General features: G+C 36.5%; 1 pseudogene; it reads right to left on the reverse strand.

The window, feature by feature from the left end:
• The window catches only part of LOC137639654 (uncharacterized), a 32132-nt pseudogene extending 28241 nt beyond the window's left edge, over positions 1-3891 (reverse strand).
• Between the last annotated feature and the right edge of the window lie 6020 nt (positions 3892-9911).

A 9911-nucleotide genomic window follows, 5' to 3' on the forward strand; every position in this document is an offset into this window, starting at 1 on the left:
GAAAAACTAGAATCGGGTGTCCTAAACCGGAGTGGTACGCTAAGGAAAGATCAATATGTCTATTCAAGTAAAGAAGATCACTACTCCTCTCTCTATAGAAAGTAGTAAAGTAGAAAGAAAAAGAGTGGCATTTTTTAATAAAAAAATGTCTAATGTGTAGAATATAAATTAACAATGTATTCATTGATCCCAATGCATATTTCTAAGGAATAATACTGGGTCGTCATACCGGTTTGCATAAAATACGAAAGAAAACTAGATACCTATAAATAATTTATAATGTTTTTGTCTAAATTTTTCTGTTGAGCTTTTTGTGTTCTGTTGTATTCTTATATAACAGCTTCTGGTAATTTTATTGGAGGGTGCTCGTGATGATTTTAAAATATTTAATATTGCTATATAGGATTAGTAGTGTCAATGTACTAATTACCAGTTCATAAATGAGAAAGTGAAAGGGCACAACAAGAGCTAATTGCAAATCATTGCAAAATAAAAAATATTTACATAGACACCTGTTTCGTCATTTCCTCGATTTTCTGTGTGACTAGGAAACCAATTTAATGTTTTCTGGATAATTCTGTTTTGATACTCACCGGCGATGGTTACGGTTTCTTCTTCTTTTTTTTTACATATATATAATCAGTTATAAATAATGCTTGAATTATTTACTTGGAGACTATGTGGAACTGTGCATAAATTAGTTTTGCATTATTAGCAGATGTGCTTTTCAGCGCAGATTTTCGAAAATCCCCAGTATTGCCTGAAATGATAGGAAAAAAAAACTTTTCGCTGATGCTGGTTAGTTGAAATAAACCAAATTATTCATATAAGATATGTTAAGTATTGAGGTAGCACTGGTTGCATATAAAACAATGAATAATAATTGCATAGCTTGAAAGTAGTTTTCCTTTAGAAAGGGTTATGATATTCTCCATGCAAAAGGTTGATTTCAAGGCATACGGTTTCCTATATGTATTGGAACGAGTACAATCATAAGTAGCAGCGATCACTTTGATGATTTTTCTCAATAGGGTGGCAATGAAATTATCAGCTATTGTGTTATGGGGATACATTTATTTTAAAAGACTAATGCATAAACTGTTTAACCCTTATATGGATCTTCAAACTCTTTTTTGACTGTTGCAGGAATGATTACAATTATCATTGAGACAATTCTGGGTGAAAATAAAGGCAATTTTGTTTAAACTTTGATAATGTATAATATAACCGTTAAAATAGTTTTAAAAATAGAGACATTGAATATTATTTCCAATTCTTATGAGTAGTAATGAAGAGTTTGGAAAGCACGGGGCAACGTGATTTTTATTTAACATAAAATCCCTCAATAGGTTAAATGTAACGAATGTCTTAATACGGTAATTTTTTTACATAGTCATATAAGTTTTTGACTAGCTCTAATGATTTTTAATTGTTAATAAACAAATCAATTTGCATTCATGTTCGGACTGGGTTAGGAATACCATGAACCTATTCCATTGTTTTTCCAATTATTGACAGATCATAATGCTGCTGATAATATTAGTTAACAATGGCTTTGGGGTTTACTTCATTTAATCCTTAATTTATGCTGGATATAATTTGAGATATGCCATGAAAATCACTATTATAAATGAAAATCGTCACTCTTAAAAGTAATGAAGATGAAAAGTTGCTCGTTCATTGTATTTGGATTTTACCCAGCCTGCTCGGGTTGTTCTTACGGAATACGAAGGGCTAACAATATTTCGTGTGCGCTGATTAGATAGCTCATGGTCCCGGGGAGATTGCTACTTCTCTTCTTCTAACGGAGAACACCCCAGGCCTATCAAGTTGTAAAAAGTCTTCGTGGTGAGAATAGCATAATTTAAGAATAGGCTTTTATTTCCTGTCCTATATAAAAAAAAAAAAATAATAATAATAATAATAATAATAATAATGATAATAACAACGATAATGATAATAATAATAATAATAATAATAATAATAATAATAATAATAATATTATTATTATTATTATTAATGATAATAATAATAATAATAATAATAATAATAATAATAATAATAATAATAATAATAATAATAATAACTAAAGAAAATGTCAAATTGGAAAGCCTAAGGTCCCGATGAAGTCCATGGATACTGGCTCAAAAACTTCAAGGCATCACACCCAAGTATTGCAAAACAACTCTAGCACTGTATCTCATTTCACCTTGCACCCACATGGATGACCACAGGAAGAACATTCTTAGAACAAAAGGACAAAAGCAGTGAAAATACAGCCAGTAATTACAAGCCTATTACCTGCCTACCAATAATGTGGAAGTTACTAAGAGGTATCATCAGTAAAAGACTATACAACTACCAAGAGGAGACAAACACCCTCCCCCACCAACAGAAAGGCTGCAGAAGGAAGTGTAGGGGCACAAAAGACCACCTCCTGATAGACAAAATGGCAATGAAAAACAGTTGGAAGAGGAAAACTAACATAAGCATGGCATCGATTGACTATAAGAAAGCCTTCGACATGAAACCAAAATCATGACTAATAGAATGCCTGAAAATATATGGGGCAGAAGATATCACCATCGGCGTCCTCAAAAATACAATGCGCAACTGGAATACAGTACTTATTATCTCTGAAATAAGACTAGCAGAACTTAATATGAGGAGAGGGATCTTCCAGGAGGGCTCACTGTCTCCACTACTCTTCGTAGTAGCCATGATTCCCATGACAAATGTACTGCAGATGATGGATGCAGGATACCAACTTAGTCAGGTAGCCAAACTCTGTATTGAGCTTAAAAAATGGCTCGCAGCTGATTTCATGTTAGAATGGTGCAACAGGTGTTTTTTAAGTGTCAAGGCATGGGGAAGTCTAGTTCAGCTTGTTGGACATTGTAAATGTGGATAGTACAGCCGCCATGACAGTTTCCAAGATGGCTGCCGTCAGAATTTGTTTTACTCATACTGTAGGTTGTAATGGACAGAAATGTGTTATGTTTGTGACAATTACACCATATTTCAACTGGAGAAACATGTTTATGTACTTTATTTTTGTTTTGGACCACAAAAGTACGTATTATTGCCAGTTCTATGAGGAAAATGAAGAAAATGGGGTAAAAATTAAATGAGGGTAAACGATCGGAAAAATAGACTTAGCAAAACAATCACTACGTGTATTGAAGGAAACATTGAAGGCACAAACAAACATTTCACAAATGCCTATTGAACCTGAACAGTAAATGAATTTCTACAAAGGCTTTTACATCCACATGCTTGTGTGCATCCGGGTCCATTATGTGTACATTTGCAACGTCGAGTTGCACAAACTGTTCGACATTTGCATGTTGTGAGCTCCAAACAGAATGCAGTGATTGGTTTCCCAGTCATCAGTTGGGGCTGAAGCATCTCACTACCTTCTTTTACCACCAGTTCCCACCCACTTTCCTTAGGTGCAGGAAGATGCAGTTCAGCTTCCAAGTTTCTTCTCCACACTAGAGATTGATAATGTGCGCGCCTGATGTGAAGAATCAAAGCATCACAGGTTGGAAGCAGATTCTCAATTGATTTGGTCAAGCCAAGAAATAGAACACTCCTGACTTTCTGGATGGAGTTTTCTTGGATATTGGGAACATACAGCTTGCAGATAAAGGACTCTGTATCAGCAATCACATTCTCATCAGGAAAGTCTTCCTTGCTGAGATCCTGGAGACGCTGTGAGTTTTGTTGGAAGATAACCCATGCAGAGGGCTACCCAATTCCAGCAAACTGGCTTGTACTATCCGAACCTGTTACAGCATGAAATATGAGAAGTGATGCTCTCTGCGAATCTGTGATGTTGATGGAATGAACAGGAACAAATTGTTGCTTTATAGGTGTTCCGGCTTTCATCCAGAGAAGAGAAAGTGGCTGAGCTGTGGCTGAGAGGCAAAAAGGAGAACAAGAACATCAGTGTCACGGCTCACAACAATAGTTTGTGGGTATTCCTGTTTACTTGCATCCTTCACAAGGAGAAGAATCCTAATGTCTGCCTCTTCATGCTCAGCAGATGATATCCACACTCCTTGATTGTGGAACTTGTTTGCTAACTCTAGGCATAGAAAATTAGCCAAGCTTGCTTTGTTTTCATCTACGGAGATGAATCTATCCGACTGCCCCATGGACTGACTTCTTGTTTGCACATCTCGTCTGATTGCTTTCTTGCCTCGTACTCTCTGACTTCGAGCTTTTGACTTGATTGTTTTCTTCCTGTACCGGTCAAAGGCAAGGTCAACCCTAGAACAACTGTTGTAAAACACATGACAGACATAATCAGCAACAGCATCAGCGCTTTCGCCGAGAGTTTTAGCGTTCATCCTATTTCCTAGTGTCTGAACCATTACAAACATGCACTGTCATTGATGGAATGGCTTCCATCAATGACAGTGCATGTTTGTAATGGTTCATGCATAACATTATGTGGCAAGCCTTGCTGGAGAATCTTGCCAAGATCTGCTTTGTTCTGAGTGTTCTGAGGTAAACGCAGTCTGCCATCAGGCATTGCCAGAGAAAGTGGCACTGCACAAATCTCTTGCTCCAACATTTTGTTCATGTCAATATCTCTGCCTGCTTGCATTGCTCTCACCACATGCGTAAGTAGTTTTCTGTCAGCCTTTAGTGCAACAGTTTTCTCCTTTCCGACATTGACTTCCCCAGTGTACATGCTCTCAACCGTTTTAAGATTCTTTGATTTGATTCTGTCGTGAAAACCTGTTGTCTTCTTAGTGAACCTGTTCTCCACAAACTCTGACACAATCTGCTTCCCAGTAACTTCAGCATGCAGAAGGTCATTCGTAACTACTTCACTTGCAATATCACCTGTTGTAATTGAGACCAGTTCTCGGAAATTGCGATCAAATGGACTGTGAATCTCGAACAGGTCAATGAGCTTTTGCACATTATCTTGGTCTTGCTTCATTCTCTTGGAACCAGAATCTTAATGTGCAAATTCATGCTCATCATCGTCTTCTTTATTGCCCGCTACATTGAACATCGTCTTAGTATCTCTTGTTAGCTGACCTCTCTCATTGAAAGTTAGGCCCCATCTGTCACGGCTGGTGTCCACCAGCCCTCCGGCTTCCTTGCCGGCCTTGTTAACATGTTCAATAGCCTGGTCTTCAAGTATTTCGTTGAACTTGAGCTTTGTTTCTTTTGTTACAAAGTCTCCTGCAATAAAGCCTCTGTGCACTTCTGGAGCAGTTTTGGGTAGCATATGCATATCAGCGAGGAAGACAGCTCCCCAGCGTGAGTAATAGAAATGATCAAATGCTCCAAACCAAGGTAGCATATCAGAAAATTATGTAAGGAACAGGCCCCAGTCTCCCTCACGTAGAGAGCAAGTGAACATCAGGAGGATGGAGATCAACTTTATGTGAGTTCTCTAATAACAAAAAGTGGCATTCTCTGAACAAGAATCCTCATACTCACTAAACAGGACCTGCACCACTTCAGTTTCTAACAAAAGATCTTTAAGGGAGGAATTGATTTCTCTGTCATCTCTGTTGGCAAAGGCCTCTGAAACTCTCCCAATTCCACAAATACAAATTGACACTACAACTTCACAAATAAGACTCCGTATATTCTCGTTTCAAAAGCGGTCATCAGGTACACGTGTCACGTGACCAACCAATGAATATATACAAAAATAACAAATAAAAATAAATAACAAAAGTATAACATAAAATCCCACAATTCAAAAGCCATAATTATATTTTATGAATAATAAAACTTTTAAATAAGATATCAAAATAAGAAATTACAGAATTTAACATACAGCTAAACATACAAACATACAATCAAACTACCCCCAAATTCCAAGGTTATACGTTGCATCAAACAATCACCAAACACAACCGAAACACGACAATGAGCAAAGTTTGTAACAGGTCAACCACAGGTGAATCTGATTACTATTATTAGTTAACATAATAAAGTTACCAACGCACTAAAAAGGATTTTAACGTAGGAAAAATCTATTTTTGGGTGAGATAGCTATGTCGTCCTGATGGAAGTTCCTTCCAGAAGCTTCCTACTGTATAATATTTCTACCAGTGATATTACAAGAGATTTACTGTCAGGTATCACGGGGTTCTAACCCCCAGAACGACTATCCTAAGATATCGTGTATAATCAGGGATGTATCTGTAGATAACCATAGATATCTGCACCCCAAATAGACTTAACCCAGTCTAACAATACAAAATTAAAGCAATTTAATCACGCGTTCACTACAAGTATAAGCTTGCATTACATTTTGTATATTGAGGGTTCTAATTCTTAGCAATGTAAATTAGAAACCCCTACAAATTTTGTCAAATATTTTTGAAAAATATTTTTTTTTTTGGAGAATGTGTACACCTAGGTCTATCTTAATGCCAGAATCAACTTATACACGATGCAAAACATGGGAATTGACTCCAACATTGTGAGTTTATTGTAATTAGAAGCTGAAATATGAAAAAAAGTTTAGAAATTGGCAGCCATTTTGTAAACTGTCATGGTGGCCATACTATCCATATCTATAATGTCCAACAAGTGGATTCATATTTATCTGTATCAGAACAATCTATTTAGACTTGTTGGACTATTCTAACATGCAATCAGCAGGGTGTTACACATTTTCTGACTTTGGCTTCCTGACTAACTCCAGAAAATAAGCAACAGAATTAACCATCTGATGTTCATGGATGACATCAAGCTGTATGGTGAGAGCTTTAAGGAAATAGATACCTTAGTCCAGACTGTACGGATTGTATCCGGGTACTTCGGGATGGAGTTTGGAACTGAAAAATATCCCTTAATCAACATACAAAATGGCAAAGTAACCAGGACTGAAGGGATTAAGCTACCAGATGGAGCAACATCAAACACATAGAGGAGACGGGATACAAATACCTGGGAATAATGGAAGGAGAGGATATAAAACTACAAGATAGGAAGGGCACGGTCATAAAAGAATATATGCAGACCCTCGAGGTAATACTCAAGTCCAAACTCAACGCCGGAAATATGATAAAGGCCAAAAACACATGAGCAGTACCAGTAATTAGATACAGCTCAGGAATAGTCGAATAGCTGAAGGCAGAACGCCGCAGCATAGGCTATACCAGAAAACTACAAAACATATGACAATTTCACAAAACACTACAACCAAGAGCAAATACGGACAGACTATAAAGAACACAAAAGGCAGGAGGGAGAGGACTTCTAAGTATAGAGGACTGCGTTAACATCGAGAATAGAGTACTGGGGCAATATCTGAAAGCCAGTGAATTTGAGTGGCCCAAGAGTGCATGGGAAGGACTAATAAAAGTAGACGAAACCTAAAAATATACAGAGACAGGTGAATGACAAACAGAAAACAGAATTGGCACAACAAACCAATGCACGGACAATACACGAGACAGACTAAAGAACTAGTCAGCGATGAGACGAGACAATGGCTACTGAGGGGAGAGCTGAAGATGGAAACTGAAGGAATGATAACGGCAGCACAAGATCAGGCCCTAAGACCAGATATGTTCAAAGAACAATACACGGAAATAACATCTCTCCCACATGTATGAAGTGCAACACGAAAAAATTAAACTATAAACCACATAGCAAGCGAATGTACGGCACTCACACAGAACCAGTATAAAAAGGTTCATGATTCAGTGGCAAAAGCCTTCCACTGGAGCCTGTGGAAGAAACACCAGCTAACTTCCAGTAATAAGTAGTACGAGCACAAACATGAGGTGAAGCTACTCTGGGATTATGGTATCAGTACAGATAGGGTGATACGCACAAATATACACTATGTGACGTTGATTGACAAAATCAAGAAGAAAGTATCACTCATTGATGTCGCAGTACCAAGGGACTCCAGAGTTGAAGAGAAAGAGAGGGAAAAAATGGATACGTATCAAGATCTGAAAATAAAAAAAAGGACATGGGGTATGCCAGTGGAAATTTTACCCATAATCATAGGAACAATAGGCACGATCCCAAAATCCTTGAAAAGGAATCTAGAAGAAATTAAAAGGCTGAAGTAGCTCCAGGACTCATGCAGAAGAGTGTGATCCTAGAAACGGCGCACATAATAAGAAAAGTGATGAACTCCTAAGGCGGAAGGATGCAACCTGGAACCCTACACTATAAATATCACTGAGTTGAAAAGACTGTGATAGAGGGGAAATAATAATAATAATAATAATAATAATAATAATAATAATAATAATAATAATAATAATAATAATAATAATAAGGGTTGTTGAAGATGATTGCTTCCTCTCTATCATTAATTTCATAGGAAACGTTTTTTAGGGTTCCTATGATTTTCTGCATTCTGATAGTAATAGTAGGTATCTCTTCATTGCTTATGTATCTCATGTGGTCAATACTGCTCTCTACTATTCACAGTATAAATACAATCATATATAATCGTTTTGTTGGAGTTGTTACCACGTTTCGAACAGTAAAATGACACTATATTTAATAATAATAATAATAATAATAATAATAATAATAATAATAATAATAATAATAATAATAATAATAATAATAATAATAGATTAGGACTATGAACATGAGGGTAGCAATGACGATATGTATAACGGTTAAAACAAGAATAAACAATGTAATAGCTACAATAGAAAATCAATAAAAAGCCACATGATGAAAAGTGTAATAGAACAACGACATCATTTAAATCTTCTAGCTACAGAGATAACACATAAACCATATATGGCAAACTGAGATCTTCTGTTCATTAAAAGGATCGTGAGTGACAGTGCGTTAAATGTATATCCATTCAAAAGGAATCCATAACAAACGTCAAATGAAATCTGATATAATACCTCGCCTAACATTAAATAGACGCTATCTATTTAGCTATTGTAGTGATGCTTCAGTTTCAAGGAATACCTTCCATTATTCAAACCATCTTTCATTGCATCAACATCCTAGCATTCGTTATGTGTGGGTGAAATTAGATGTATTCAGGGTGTTATGTATTTCTAATATTTAATACAGAATTGAGTAACGGTTTTCTTTTAATAATTGACTTGGTAGTCATACGTTCATAATTGAATCAACTTTATATTAACAGCTTAAACCTAAAAAACATTGGTTATTCTAGGAGCTATAACCACTGATAGGCTCAGTGTAAAGGAATATTAATTTTCTACAAACGCAAAATTTTTTTAGACTAGATGGTTGTTCAAGCTAAAGGATATGATGAGTATTTCATTGTAATGTTATTTTCATTAGTAAAATAAATTTTTGAATATACTTACCCGATAATCATGTAGCTGTCAACTCTGTTGCCCGACAGAATTCTATGGAGGGATACGCCAGCTATCACAATACTAGAAGGGGGTGTTCTTACCAGCGCCACCTGTGGCCAGGTACTCAAGTACTTCTTGTTGACACCTCCTCAATTATTCCTCGGTCCCACTGGTTCTCTATGGGGAGGAAGGGAGGGTCAATTAAATCATGATTATCGGGTAAGTATATTCAAAAATTTATTTTACTAATGAAAATAACATTTTTCAATATTAAACTTACCCGATAATCATGTAGCTGATTCACACCCAGGGGGGTGGGTGAAAACCAGTGTACAAGATTAAAGGATAGCTAAGTATCCCATATTTCATATAACAGTTATCTCAAATAACAATGAAATAATAAGTACCTGGTAAGGAAGTCGAATTGAACCGTTACTCTGTCTCTTTTTTAAGTTCGTCTTCCTTACTGAGCGCAGCGTTCCTCTTGGAGGCTGAATCAACCCAAAGGTGCTAAAGTATACAGGGCTGCAACCCATACTAAAGGACCTCATCACAACCTTTAACCTCGGCGCTTCTCAAGAAAGAATTGACCACCCGCCAAATCAA

Source organism: Palaemon carinicauda, chromosome 4 (genome assembly GCF_036898095.1).
Source record: "Palaemon carinicauda isolate YSFRI2023 chromosome 4, ASM3689809v2, whole genome shotgun sequence".
In the NCBI taxonomy this organism is placed as follows: domain Eukaryota; kingdom Metazoa; phylum Arthropoda; class Malacostraca; order Decapoda; family Palaemonidae; genus Palaemon; species Palaemon carinicauda.